Source organism: Pseudophryne corroboree, chromosome 2, assembly GCF_028390025.1.
Source record: "Pseudophryne corroboree isolate aPseCor3 chromosome 2, aPseCor3.hap2, whole genome shotgun sequence".
Taxonomy (NCBI): Eukaryota; Metazoa; Chordata; class Amphibia; order Anura; family Myobatrachidae; genus Pseudophryne; species Pseudophryne corroboree.
This window is the reverse complement of record NC_086445.1, coordinates 764070397-764085819: the sequence shown is the minus strand read 5'-3', so window position 1 is coordinate 764085819 and position 15423 is coordinate 764070397. Positions and strand designations below refer to the sequence as shown.

The 15423-nt window shown below is 43.8% G+C and overlaps 1 long non-coding RNA gene across 1 annotated transcript in view; it reads left to right on the top strand.

Annotated features, from left to right (window-relative positions):
• Positions 1–15423, top strand: part of LOC135051197 (uncharacterized) — a 301200-nt gene that overhangs the window by 175735 nt on the left and 110042 nt on the right. The gene's annotated exons all lie outside the window — the stretch shown is intronic.

Here is a 15423-nt window from a genome sequence, read left to right as displayed (position 1 = left end):
GGATTTATTTGTTTTGTGATATGGATTAAAACACTGTTCACCTTTGAATTACGCTTGAGTCAGTCCTTGAGTGCCGCTGCTTGCTAGGAACCGTTGGATACATTATTGTTACCAGAAGGCACCGAGGCATTAATACCTAAGGAAGGGTGAGTGCCGATCCGAAGCAGTATATGTACGGGACATTGAGGTTTTTACCACATTGACCATAAGGGACAAGGCACCCCCCACAGTTTTGTTACTGATTGTACATTCCTTTGATGACCAAGACCAATACCATATAATGATTTTTTATAAGAGGATGAAAGTGTGAAGGCAATCACTGCACAGACCCCTGCACTTTCCCAAAGCACCTGTTTCACTTGCATATTTGTTTGCACAGCAGCACTAAGCACTTTCAGCCTGGATACTGCCAAGCACTGACACTTTTTTGAGTGGCACTTCACTCTCAGGACATTAGCACTTGTGGCTTTGTGCATACCTATTTAACTTGGTGTTCCTTCTTTCTGATCTATATTATGGCGCACGAACATACCCCGGGATACGGGGGTTTACCGACTAATTTAACGGACACTTATAGCTTTACTGATGCGGATGCAGACAGATTGAGATTCACAGAAGATCTGACTGAAGCAGATGAACAATTAAGCATGGATGACATTTTTCACCAGTTAGTCAAACTAAAAAGACGCGAACTGGATTTTCTAATGCATGGCATCTCTTTGTCAAACTATCATAGGGATAAGATGGTACCGCGGGGCTTTCGCATCCGCAATGTGCCCACCATAGGACGGTTTAATTCTGAGTTCTGTAGTCGTTGGATAGGCATTTTGAATAAGTGTAGTATGGATTTAATGTTGTTGGTTGTGGAAGAGGCCGGCCGGGAATTGAAGGTTACCCGTGAAAAAATAGTGCAGTTAGAAACAATTCATAAGGATGCATTAAAAATGGACTCCAACCAAAGCATGATCCAAAAACTACAATTACAGGTTAACAAATACAAAGCTGAACTTATAAAATTTAAACGGGGGAAACAAATAACCGTTAAAGAAGACTACGAGACCAACAGGGTCTATCGCTGGCTCTCTGGTGGTGACCCGGGTAACCACAGGCCCTATAACTTTAGATCTAAACACAGTTGGCGCAAACGTCGCGAAGATCGCCATAATGATCTTATAACGTCAAACAGTGATAGCGAGTTTGCCATGGGTGATTCAGAAGGGCCCCCGGATACAGCAAGTGCCCCTTTAGGGACCTCCCCTGCCACCGCGGCAGGTACAAGAGCAAGAGGACGCCCACCCGCAGGGGCCAGCAAAACACAAGGATCCAAAAATGTTTCTACAACAACGAAAAAGAAAGCTTAATCTACAACCTATCGGACCGACAGCTCAGTGATGTGGAAATCAAATTACTCAACAATGGTTTATCCTTTGTGCCGACCAACAAGTTTGACGAATTAGGATGGCAAATCGAACTTCACAAGTTCGCACGTAAGCTTCGGCTACAAGAATTTTTCCAACAACAGACTCCTTCATCCAGTCCGGATCCCCATCAAGCATACATCAGCTCCATGCGTAAATCCCAGTTTGACCCTACGTCGACGAACGCATCCATCAAGTCGTTCATCAGATTGATAGATGATTCAGTTAATAGATACATAGCCACACCACCAGTGGCACATTACAATCTTTCCAGATCCGAATTTAGAGCAATGAAACAATTGGGTTCCTGTAGGGACATAGTCATCCGCCCCGCTGATAAAGGGGGCGGAATTGTCATAATGAATTTGGCAGACTATAAGTCTGAAATATACAGACAACTTTCGGACCTAATGGTTTATCAAGAATTGGCCCTTGATCCCACCAGGAATTTCAAACAAGAAATTGACAGCATTCTGGATACAGCGGAAAAAACTGGTAAGATTTCCAAGAACTTATGCATGGCTCTCAAACAAGAATTCCCTGTGGTACCGGTCTTGTTCACAGTGCCCAAAATACATAAGGACACAAAAAAGCCTCCAGGTAGGCCTATTATCTCTGCACACAAGTCACTTTATCAACCAATTTCAATTTTTTTAGATAGTATATTACAACCCTTGATTGGCCAACAACCCAGAATCATCAAGGACACCACCATGTTTTTGAACCAACTAATGGCGCTACCAGACCTTCCTGCTGATATCTTAATCTGCACCATTGACATTTGTAGTTTATACACTAGCATACCCCAGTCTGCAGGCCTTAGTGCCATGAAGGAGTTCTTATCTCAAGTAGGCATGGATGCGCTGGATCTGGACTTATTTCTTACTTTGTTAGAACTGACCCTCACAAGAAATTATTTTTTGTTTGACGGTAAATTTTACCGCCAAACCAGCGGGTGTGCGATGGGCAGCAATGTGTCACCGTCCTTTGCCAATACCTTTATGTTGCAGGAGGAGCAATCAATATTTTTTAATGATTTGAATATTTCCCAGCACATTTTTTACTACTCAAGGTATATAGATGACATATTTATTTTATGGTCGGGCGGCCAATCTAGATTTGACGCATTAATTGCCCACATTAATGAAAGGGAGTCCCCCATCAAAGTCACAGCAGCCAGTGATCCTGTCACATTGAATTATCTGGACGTGAGGGTTTCCATTGTTGATAATAAATTATCAACAGAAGTATTCTATAAGCCGACTGATAGGAATACATTACTCAGATTTAACAGTCACCACCCTGGTGCTTTAAAGAAAGGATTACCCAAATCCCAACTCATCAGGGCGTCAAGAATCACGAATGACCCCTCCAAAGTAGATGACGCTTTAACTAAAGTATCTACACGGTTCATTGAAAGAGGGTACGACTGTAAGATGCTTCAGGCATGCCAGCAGGAGGTTACATGTTTACGCAGAGAGGACCTATTGGTCCAAAAAACTAAGAAAGATTCCCAACTGATGCCGTTCGTTACCAGATACAATAGTGCCAGCCCTATAGTGCCAAGGGCCTTACGAGGACTGTGGCCCATCATAGCCACCGACAAATCTTTACCATCGTTACACAAAAAAAGACCCATGGTGTGTCATACTAGGGGCAAAAGCATTAAAGACCAAATTGTACACACGGATATCACAGGGTTTGGGAACCCCACGTCCACCACTTTTCTATCCAGACCCTCAGGATGCTATAAATGTCTGGGGTGTGAAACATGTAGGTTCATGACCGCTGGTCCCATGTTTTCTTCTTGCTCTACTGGTAGATCGTATAACATCAGACATGTTCTTACCTGCACGAGCACCTTTGTGATATATCTGATTACGTGCCCTTGTAATTTACAGTATGTGGGCAAAACTATTCGCAGTGCCCGCGAACGTCTTGCACTACATAGGTCAGCTGTCAAATCTGCACTAGCGGGCAAAACGTCGGACCAACCAGTGGCTCGCCACTACGCTGAACAAGGTCACACCATGGGTGATCTGAGATTTCAGATTATTGATCACTGCACAAAGAGTTTAAGGGGTGGTGACAGAGCTGGGGACTTGTTACGAATGGAGGCCAGATGGATATTCCATTTATCTACCATCAAGCCAAAAGGACTTAACGATAAAATGCAATGGAGTGTGTTCTGAGAAACTGTTTTATGTGCCACTTATAGTAATGCATATTATCCTTATTCACTATACTATCCGTATTTGCTATATTTATTAATACCATGTTTTACATGTATTGATTCACAGAGCAGGGTAACACAACAGTGGGTTGTCTGCCAATTACAGATACCATCTGTATGTCACCTGGTTACTGCACAATATATAAGCATAGTGTACAAGATATGCATGGTGTTTATGCATTGAGCAGTTCTGCATTTAGGGCTGCATGCTTTGCGATGTCAATATATACCCGGAGCATTTTAGTATATACCCGGAGCATTTTACTATTTGATGACATAAGTTACTATTAAATTATGCTGTTTTGCACATTGATCTCAAATCACTAAGTCACTTCACTATTTTATATGTTTACAGTGCCGACACTGGAACCGCCGTGACTGGATTACCCGTAGTACTCTGGGTTGCCTTGGTTACAAGAACAGCTGCCGGTGAGGTCAGCGTTGGCGTAAGTGGTTGCCAGGGGAATACGGAGGTTCCACGCTGCGACGCCGGACCATGTGATCGGCACAGATTGATGACGTCACCTCAGTGCACACAGGGAAGCGTGGTAGCGTCTTCCCCTGATTGATTGCCGCACCTCCCGCAGACGGGATTTCACCTCATATAAAGGTAATCATTTTTCTCACTCCCTCACTTCTCACTTGCTTTCCTTGAAGAAGGGGTGCTTGCGCCCCGAAACGTTGGATGGATTTATTTGTTTTGTGATATGGATTAAAACACTGTTCACCTTTGAATTACGCTTGAGTCAGTCCTTGAGTGCCGCTGCTTGCTAGGAACCGTTGGATATATATATATATATATATATGTAAAAAAGGAAAAAAAGGAGATTGACTCACTCATTGACTCATCACGAAATCTCTTAAACCACAAGGCCTACAATCTTGAAACTTGGCAGGTAGCTTCTCCTTAGGTCCCAGGTGCTTGCTAAGAACTAGTTTTACAAATGTCACTGTCCATCCACGGAAATCGCCAGAAATGGGTGTGTGTATGTATGTATTTATGTATGTATGTATTTATGTATGTTCCAGCATAACCCTGCCTGCAGCAATTTACACCAAACTTGGTACACATATGACTTACAATATGGGAACAAACACTGTGGGGGTAACACATCCCTAGCACCCCTGGGGGGCAGCAGCACAGAGTATATCAGGAGACAGCATAACTCCAGAATGCCTGGAGCAAATTACACCAATCTTGGTACACATATGACTTACAATCTGGGAACAAACACTGTGGGGGTAACACACCCATAGCACCCGTAGGGGTGGGCCAGCAGCACAGCCTATATCAGGACATGCATGATATGTCAGTGATGACAGGGCTTCATGTGACAGTGGCAGTGACATGATGTGAAGAGGGGAATGGAGGTAGCAGTAAGCCACACGCTGAGAGTTATATAGTGGGAGGAGCAGGTTCCCCAGCATATAGTTGCCTACCCTCCCTCATTCTGCAGGAGACTCCCTGAAATAGTAGCAATCTCCCTGACTCCCAGAATAGTCCAGCAATCTCCCTGATTGCACCTTATCCCCATTATATAGCTGTTAAATTCGTGGGGGGGGGGGGGGGGAGGGAGGGAAATAAGTCAGAGATATACTGTATACATTCAATGGGATCATCAGTGCCATTTCCCTGTGTAGGTTATATAAGGCACAATGATCCCTATAGCTACATGCATTTTAAATAAGATTTCTCGTAGCCACTTACAGTAAATGGTACCTTCTGTAAAACACAATACACAAACAAATCCAGAAAAATATCAGTGTCTTTTCTTCAACAAGTAGATCTTACTAACTTTGGTGCTCATTTACACTTGGATGAGAGTCATTTTTATGACACGCCTCTCCGATATAGCAGAACATGTCCATGCTTATAGGTGTCACTTTCACAATCTCCCTGAAAAGCTTTTCCAAAAGTAGGCAAGTATAACCCAGCAGCACAGAGTATATTAGGAGATGCATGATATGTCATGCAGGACAGGACTTCATGTGACAGGGGCAGTAACATGATGTCAGGAGGAGAATGTAGGTAGCACGAACTCACAAATTGAGAGTTATATAGTGGAAGTAGCAGGGTTCTCATGCAGCACAGAGTATATCAGGAGATGAATAATGTGCTGCGCCATATAAGAAACTGTAAATAAATTAGAGATGAGCGGGTTCAGTTCTCAGAGAATCAAACACCCCCAAACTTCACTACACGAGGCCGGATCGAAATCAGGCTCGGGTTTACCCGCCTGACTCGGAAACCAGAACGAGGCAAAACGCCACCATCCCGTTGTCGGATTCTCGCGGGGTTTGGATTCCAAATAAGGAGCCGCGCGTCCCTGCCATTTTCACTCCTGTGTTGTGCTGCATCAGTCCAGTGGTGGTGTGTTGCGCTGCATCAGTCTAGTCACAGTGGTGGTGTCCTCTGCTGCCATTTGTCCAGTGCTGCTGTATAAGTCCAGTGCATTGCAGTGGTGCTGTGTTGTCCTGCATCAGTCCAGTGGTGGTGTCCCTGTGCTGCTATATATGTCCAGTGGTACTGTCGTATATGTCCAGTGATACTGCCGTATATGTCCATTGATACTGACGTATATGTCCAGCGGTTCTACTGTATAAATCCAGTGATCCTGCCATATAATTCCAGTGGTACTGGCGTATAAATCCAGTGATCCTGCTGTATAATTCCAGTGGTACTGACGTATAAGTCCAGTCCAGTGATACTGCCGTATATGTCCATTGATACTGCCGTATATGTCCAGCGGTACTGTCGTATAAATCCAGAGATCCTGCCGTATAATTCCAGTGGTACTGCCGTATAATTCCAGTGGTACTGGCGTATAAGTCCAGTCCAGTGATACTGCCATATATGTCCAGTGGTACAGCCAAATATGTCCAATGATACTGCCAGATATGTCCATTGATACTGCTGTATATGTCCAGTGATCCTGCCGAATAATTACAGTGATCCTGTCGTATAATTCCAGTGATCCTGCCGTATAATTCCAGTGGTATTGGTGTATATGTTCAGTGATACTGCCGTATAATTCCAGTGTTACTGGCCTATAAATCCAGTCCAGTGATACTGCCGTATATGTCCAGTGATACTGCCGTATATGTACATTGATACTGCCGTATATGTCCAGCGGTACTGCCGTATAAATCCAGTGATCCTGCCGTATAATTCCAGTGATCCTGCCATATAATTCCAGTGGTACTGGCGTATAAGTCCAGTGATCCTGCCATATAATTCCAGTGGTACTGGCATATAAATCCAGTCCAGTGATACTGCCGTATATGTCCAGTGGTACTGCCGTATAATTCCAGTGATCCTGCCGTATAATTCAAGTGATCCTGCCGTATAATTCTAGTGATCCTGCCGTATAATTCCAGTAGTGCGGGCATATAAATCCAGTGATCCTGCCATATAATTCCAGTGGTACTGGCGTATAAGTCCAGTCCAGTGATACAGCCATATATGTCCAGTGGTACTGCCATATATGTCCAGTGATACTGCCGTATATGTCCATTGATACTGCTGTATATGTCCAGTGGTACTGCCATATAATTCCAGTGATCCTGCCGAAAAATTCTAGTTATCCTGCCGTATAATTCCAATGATCCTGCCGTATAATTCCAGTGGTACTGGCGTATAAGTCCAGTGATCCTGCCGTATAGTTCCAGTGGTACTGGCGTATAAGTTTAGTGATCCTGCCCTATAATTCCAGTGGTACTGGTGTATAAATCCAGTCCAGTGATACTGCCGTATATGTCCAGTGGTACTGCCGTATAATTCCAGTGATCCTGCTGTATAATTACAGTGGTACTGGCGTATAATTCCAGTGATCCTGACGTATAATTCCAGTGGTACTGGCGTATAAATTTAGTGATTCTGCAGTATAATTCAACTGGTACTGGCGTATAAATCCAGTCCAGTTATACTGCCGTATATGTCCAGTGCTACTGCTGTATGTGTCCAGTAATACTGCCGTATACAGTATGTCCATTGATACTGCCGTATACAGTATGTCCAGCGGTACTGCCATATAAATCCAGTGATCCTGCCTTATAATTCCAGTGATCCTGTCATATAATTCCAGTGGTACTGGTGTATAAATCCAGTGATCCTGATGTATAATTCCAGTGGTACTGTCTTATAAATCCAGTGATCCTGCCGTATAATTCCAGTGATCATGTTGTATAATTCCAGTGATTTTGCAGTATAATTCAAGTGGTACTGCCGTATAAATCCAGTGATCCTGCCATATAATTCCAGTGGTACTGGCGTATAAATCCAGTGATCCTGCCATATAATTCCAGTGGTACTGGCATATAAATCCAGTCCAGTGATACTGCCGTATATGTCTAGTGGTACTGCCGTATAATTCCAGTGATCCTGTCGTATAATTCCAGTGAACCTGCCATATAATTTCAGTGGTACTGGCGTATAAATCCAGTAATCCTGCTGTATAATTTCAGTGGTACTGGCATAAAAATCCAGTGATCCTGCCAAATAAATTCCATATAAATCCGTATAAGTCCGGTACAGTGGTACTGCCATATAAATTCAGTGGTGCTGTCCTGTGCTGTATATCAGGGCTGGCCAAACCGGTCCTCGAGATCTACCAACAGTTCGCATTTTCCAGACCACCTAGATGGTGCACAGGTTTAGTCATTACTAATTAAGATGTGATGCATTCATTCCAAACTGACAATTCTACAGATCTCCAGGAGACCTGGAAAACATGAACTGTTGGTAGATCTCGAGGACTGGTTTGGCCAGCCCTGCTGTATATTATTTACTCCAAATAAAGGGGTTATTAATATTTAATCCAAATAATTTTCACAAGGTTTGCCCTGTGTGGTGTAGCGGTACACTCTTCTGTACCGCATATTGTTATATAACTCCAGAAAAATAATGGAGAACAAAAATATGGAGGATAAATTAGGGAAAGATCAAGAACCACTTCCTCCTACTGCTGAAGCTGCTACCATTAGTCATGACATAGATGATGAAATGCCATCAATGTTATTTGCCAAGGCCGATACCCAATGTGATAGTAGAGGTCATGTAAAATCCAAAAAGCCAAAGTTCAGTAAACAACCCCAAAAAATAAATTTTAATTGTCTGAGGAGAAACGTAAACGTGCCAATATGTCATTTACGACACGGAGTGGCAAGGAACAGCTAAGACCCTGGCCTATGTTCATGACTAGTGGTTCAGCTTCACATGACGATGGAAGCCCTCATCCTCCCGCTAGAAAAATTATAAGAGTTAAGCTGGAAAAAGCACAGCAAAGAACTGTGCGTTCTAAGATGGTATCACAAATCCCCAAGGAGAGTCCAAGTGTGTCGGTGGTTGCGATGCCTGACCTTCCCAACACTGGACGGGTAGAGGTGGCTCCTTCCACCATTTGCATGCCCCCTGCAAGTGCTGGAAGGAGCACCCACAGTCCAGTTTCTGCTATTCAAATTGAAGATGTCACTATTGAAGTACAACAGGATGAGGATATGGGTGTTGCTGGCGCTGAGAAGGAAGTTGACGATGAGGATTCTGATGGTAATGTGGTTTGTTTAAATCAGGCACCGGGGAAAACACCTGTTCTACGTGGGATGAATAAGCCCATTGTGATGCCTTGGCAAAATACCAAAAAAGCCACCTCTTCGGTGTGGAATTATTTATCCACAAATCCGGACAACAGGTGTCAAGCCATGTGTTGCATGTCAATCTGTATTAAGTAGGGGTAAGGATGTTAACCACCTAGGAACATCCTCCCTTATACGTCACCTGCAGCGCATTCATCAGAAGTCAGTGTCAAGTTGTGAAACTTTGGGTAAGAGTGTAAGCAGTCCACTGACACCTAAATCCATTCTTCCTCTTGTACCCAAGCTCTTGCAAGCCACACCACCAACTCCCTCAACGTCAACATCCTCCTCAGTCAGGAACGTCAGTAGTCCTGCAGGCCATGTCACTGGCAAGACTGAGGAGTCCTCTCCTAACAGGGATTCCTCCGGAGAATCCTTGAGTGGTATGCCTGCTGTTCCTGCTGCTGCTGCTGTTGTTGCTGCTGGGAGTCGATCATCATCCCAGAGGGGAAGTCGGAAGACCACTTGTATTACTTCAACTAAGCAATTCACTGTCCAACAGTCTTCTGTGAGGAAGATGAAATATGACAGCAGTCATCCTTTTGCAAAGCGGATAACTGAGGCCTTGACACTTATGTTGGTGTTAGACGTGCGTCCGGTATCTGCCATTAGTGCAGTGGGATTTAGACAATTGAAGGAGTTATTGTGTCCCCGGTACCAAATCCCATCTAGGTTCCATTTCACTAGGCAGGCGATACTGAGAATGTACAGAGACATCAGAAAAAGTGTCAACGGTGTCATAAAAAATGCGGTTGTATCCAGTGTCCACTTAACCACGGACATGTGGACAAGCGGAACAGGGCAGACTAAGGACTATATGACTGTGACAGCCCACTGGGTAGATGTATTGCCTCCCTTAGCGGCACCAGTAGCAGCATCTTGCAAATCCAAACTTGTTCCTAGGCAGGCTACGCTGTGTATCACCACTTTCCGCAAGAGGCACACCGCTGACAGCCTCTTACGAAAACTGAGGGACATCATCGCGCATTGGCTTACCCCACTTAGACTCTCCTGGGGATTTGTGATATCGGACAACGCCACCAATATTGTGCGTGCATTACAACTGGGCAAATTCCAGCACGTCCCATGTTTTGCACATACAATTAATTTGGTGGTGCAGAATTTTTTTAAAAGGGGTGTACAGGAGATGCTGTCGGTGGCCCGAAAAATTGCGGGCCACTTTCGACATTCTGCCACTGCGTGCCGAAGACTGGAGCACCAGGAAACACTCCTGAACCTGCCCTGCCATCAACTGAAGCAAGAGGAGGTAACAAGGTGGAATTCAACACTCTATATGCTTCAGAGGATGGAGGAGCAGCAAAAGACCATTAAAGCCTATACATCCACCTACGATATAGGCAAAGGCGGGGGAATGCACCTGACTCAAGCACAGTGGAGAATGATTTCCGTATTGTGCAAGGTTCTCCAACCCTTTGAACTTGCTACACGTGAAGTCAGTTCAGACACTGCCAGCTTGAGTCAGGTCATTCCCCTCATCAGGCTTTTGTAGAAGCAGCTGGATAAATGAATGGAGGAGCTAAGCCGGAGTGATTCCGCTAAGTATGTGGGACTTGTGGATGGAGCCCTTCATTTGCTTTGCCAGGATTCAAGGGTGGTCAATCTATTGAAAACAGAGCACTACATTTTAGTCACCATGCTCGATCCTAGGTTGTATCTCTCTTTCCGGCAGACACAAGTGTGCAGAGGTGCAAAGACCTGCTGGTGAGTAAATTGTCAACTCAAGCGGAACGTGACCCGTCAACAGCTCCTCCTTCAATTTCTCCCACCACTGGGGCTGCAAGGAAAAGTATAAGATTTTCTAGCCCACTCACTGGCAGTGATGCAGGGCAGTCAGGAGCGACAGCTGACATCTGGTCTGGACTGAAGGACCTGCCAACGATTACTGACATGTCTACTGTCACTGTATATGATTCTGTCACCATTGATAGAATGGTGGAGGATTATATGAGTGACAGCATCCAAGTAGGCATGTCAGTCAGTCCGTATGTATACTGGCAGGAAAAAGAGGCAATTAGGATGTCCTTGCACAATTTGGATGCCCTTGCACAAACAAGTGCTTTATTTTACCTAAGTTGCCCCCCCCCTCCAGTGTGTACTCCGAAAAAGTGTTTAGTGCAGCTGGTAACCTTGTCAGCGATCGGCATAGGAGGTTACTTCCACAAAAGTGGAGAAGATGATGTTAATCAAAATGAATTATAAATTCCTCCGGGAAGACCTTGACCAGCAATTGTCTCCGGAAAGTACACAGGGACCTGTGATGGCGGATTCCAGTGGGGACGAATTAATACTCTGTGAGGAGGGGGATTTACACAGTGAAAGGGGTGAGGAATCGGAGGATGAGGATGAGGTCGACATTTTGCCTCTGTAGAGCCAGTTTGTGCAAGGAGAGATTGATTGGTTTGTTAAAGTGTGCATATCCTGTTTATACACAATTCCATCTTGCACCTCTTTTTCTTTGCATCATGTGCTGTTTTGGGACCTTTTTTTTAAAGTGCCATCCTGTCTGACACTTCCGTATATGTCCAGTGGTACTGCCATTTAATTCCAGTGATTTTGCCGTATAATTCCAGTAATTTGGCTGTATAATTCCAGTGATTTTGCTGTTTAATTCCAGTGATTTTGCCATTTAATTCTAGTGATTTTGCCGTTTAATTCCTGTGATTTGGATTTATAATTCCAGTGATTTTGACGTATAATTCCAGTGATTTTGACTTATAATTCAAGTGATTTTGACCTATAATTCCAGTGATTTTGCAATTTAATTTCAGTGATTTTGTAATTTAATTCCAGTGATTTTGCCGTATAATTCCAGTGATTTTGCAGTATAATTCCAGTGATTTTGCCATTTAATTCCAGTGATTTGGACATATAATTCCAGTGGGAATTGTTTATGTCGCCTGCCTTAGTCATACAGCTACCTCATCGCACCTCTTCGACATCTTTTCATGAGGTGCTGTTTGGGGCCTAGTTTTTGAAAAGTGCCATCCTGTCTGACACTGCCGTGTGAGTCCAGGGGTACTGCTGTATTAGTCCTGAGGTACTGCCGTATAAATCCACCAATTGCAGAATTTTTTAAAAATGACAGGGGCTTGCAGGAGATGCTGTCAGTGGACCAAACATTTGCGGACCACTTTCGACATTCAGCTACTACGTGACACTACTAGATGGGCCAGGTGGTTGTGTCGCTTAGCTTAGTCATACAGCAACCTCGGTGCACCTCTTTTTCTTCTTTGCATCATGTGCTGTTTGGGGCCTTTTTTTTGGATATCTGCCCTCCTGTCTGCCACTGCAGTGCCACTCCTAGATGGGCCAATTGTTTGTGTCGCTTGGCTTAGTCATACAGCTACCTCATTTCACCTCTTCTACATCTTTGTGTGAGGTGCTGTTTGGGGCCTAGTTTTTGAAAAGTGTTATTCTGTCTGACACTGCAGTACCACTTCTAGATGGGCCAGGTGTTTGTGCTGCACACTTGTGTCGCTTGGCTTAGTCATACAGCAGCCTCGGTGCACCTCTTTTTCTTCTTTGCATCATGTGCTGCTTGGGGCGTTTTTTTATATATCTGCACTCCTGTCTGACACTGCAGTGCCACTCCTAGATGGGCCAGGTGTTTGTGCCGCACACTTGTGTCATTTACAGTAGCTTAGTCATACAGCCACCTCGTTGCAACCTTTTGGCCTAGAAACAATATTGTGAGGTGTGAGGTGTTCAGAATAGACTGGAGATGAGTAGAAATGAATGTTATAGAGGTAAATAATACAGTAGGATCAAAATTACCCCCACATTATGTGATTTAGCCATTTTTATGTTTTTTTCAAAAATCATCTAGATCCAAAACCACAACCAAAACACGAAAGGGTGGTTTTGGCAAAACCAAGCCAAAACCAAAACACAAAAGTGGAATTAAAACCAAAACCAAAACACAAAACACGAAAAGTGCCAGCCGCACATCTCTAATTTTTATCCTTATCTTGCCCGCTTCACTGGGTAGCGGGCAGGATAATGCGGGATGCAGACTCCCGCAGCTCCCAAGAGGTTAGACAAGTATGCGAGAAGGTGCGTGTCTGCAGCAGGGCTAAGTTATGATTATTTTTTTAACGTATTCTCGTGAATGGATGGGTGGGGGCCTCAGTGGATTGCTTTGTCTGGGACCTACAATGCTGTTAAGATGGCCATAAAGACACTGCACAGACTAAAAGTGGTCATACACAGCAGATAAAATGGGTTAGATTGACAACCATATTACAGTATCTGACACTGCAGATATCACAGGCGTACACAGTGAGATCTCTTACAGTGTATTGGCAATGATATCAACGCTCCACTCCCGGGGAGGAGACATTTCACCATTCCTTCCCATGTGAAGGAGCAAGGGAAAAGGCCATCGATCGGCCACAGTAGGGCATACACTGCCCGATGTTGCCGACATGAAACTTTCAAAATATTGAATCGGTGTGACACGTTAGAAGATCTGCCGGTATGTCCGACCAATCGATACTATCAGATTGATCACCCGCATTCACACTGCAGCTATCTGGCTGATTCGCTGATATCGGGTGGATTGGCCAGATAATTGTAGTGTGTATGCCCACCATAAGGACTCCACAAATGAAGTTCCCCTGGGAGTGTTCAACAGAAGAACTGCGGAGGAATGCCTACCATAATAGTAAGTTATATTTACGGTATTTCTACACCTTTAAATTAAATCAACATTGATATAAATAAAATACTTGCATATATGACGGTTTATGCTCACATCCCAGTTTTATGAATGTGCTGTTCAAAAACATAAGGCTGTAGCACCGCATGTCACTGCTGTAGCTGTAGTATTACTTATGATTAAAGACAATTGGACAGATATTCGGTTCATGAGATTCACACACCATGCTGTTAGCTCCCTCTTCTGGCAACTTAAATGAATGCAATATAACTATCCACAGCTCCATATTGTTTTATTCCTGTTGCTTTTTGAAGAGGTTACATACTGACGTAGAAGAGGAGATGAGTAAAATGTTGAAAAAAGTACAAGATTTTGTTACCTGTGGAATTTAGCCTTCCTCTAGGAGACAAGATAGCAAAATGGACTGTCTCTTCAACCTAGCTCTCATCAGAAGCTATACATTCCAAGGAATGTGAATTTACAAACGCGTGGCTATTCTGCAGGATAATGGAAAGTAAACGGGGAGTAGTATGACTGGTCAACATTCATAAGGTTGACAAAGTTACATAGTTAATGAGATTGAAAAAGACAAATTAGCCATCGAGTTTAACCTGCATTATAATTCTCAAACTATTCTGCAGAGGCGAACGTTTGCTATAATAATAACCCAGCTGAAGTAATGTTTTAAGTCTAATTAACAACTATAATTCCTAAAATATATTTATTTTAAATGCTATATCCTTGGATATCTTTTCTTAGTTAGAAATTTATCTAAACCATTTTTGAACATATTTACCGAGCCCACCATTACTACCTTAATGTGAAGAACCCTTTCCTTTGTTGGGTATGAAATTTTCTCTCCTCTAACTTCAGAGGGTGACCACGTGTCCTGTGTAGAGTTCTCTCAATAAGCCTGATAGCTCCATGTAATGTACCTTTATTTATTGTAAATATTAATTATGTCCCCTCTCAGCTGCCTCTTTTCTAGTGTAAACATAATCCAGTGCCTCTAACTCCTTAACCAATTTTGTAGCTCACCTCTGAACTCTTTCAAGTTCCAAGATATCTTTTCTATAATGTGGTGCCCAGAACTGTACACAATATTCCAGATGCAACCATACCAATGATTTAAACAGTGGCAGGATTACACTCTCATCCCTTGTCTCAATTCCCAGTTTTATGCATGCTAACACCTTATTTGCCTTCTTTGCTGCACTTTGACATTGGGCATGCCTCCCAACATGCAGGGCCGGATTATGGCTTCGGGGGGGCCCAGGGCACTTAAAACATGGGGGGCCCTCCCCCCCTTTACCAGTGACTCCACACACAGCTGAAAGTTTCAGGGGCGTGGCCTAATCGTAGGTGGCGTGGCCACGCTCCTTATGCAAATGAATGAGAACTACATTTATTTCATAGATTTGGCCCCCAGCCAGGGTCAAATCCACAGGGGGGGAGCGATCAGT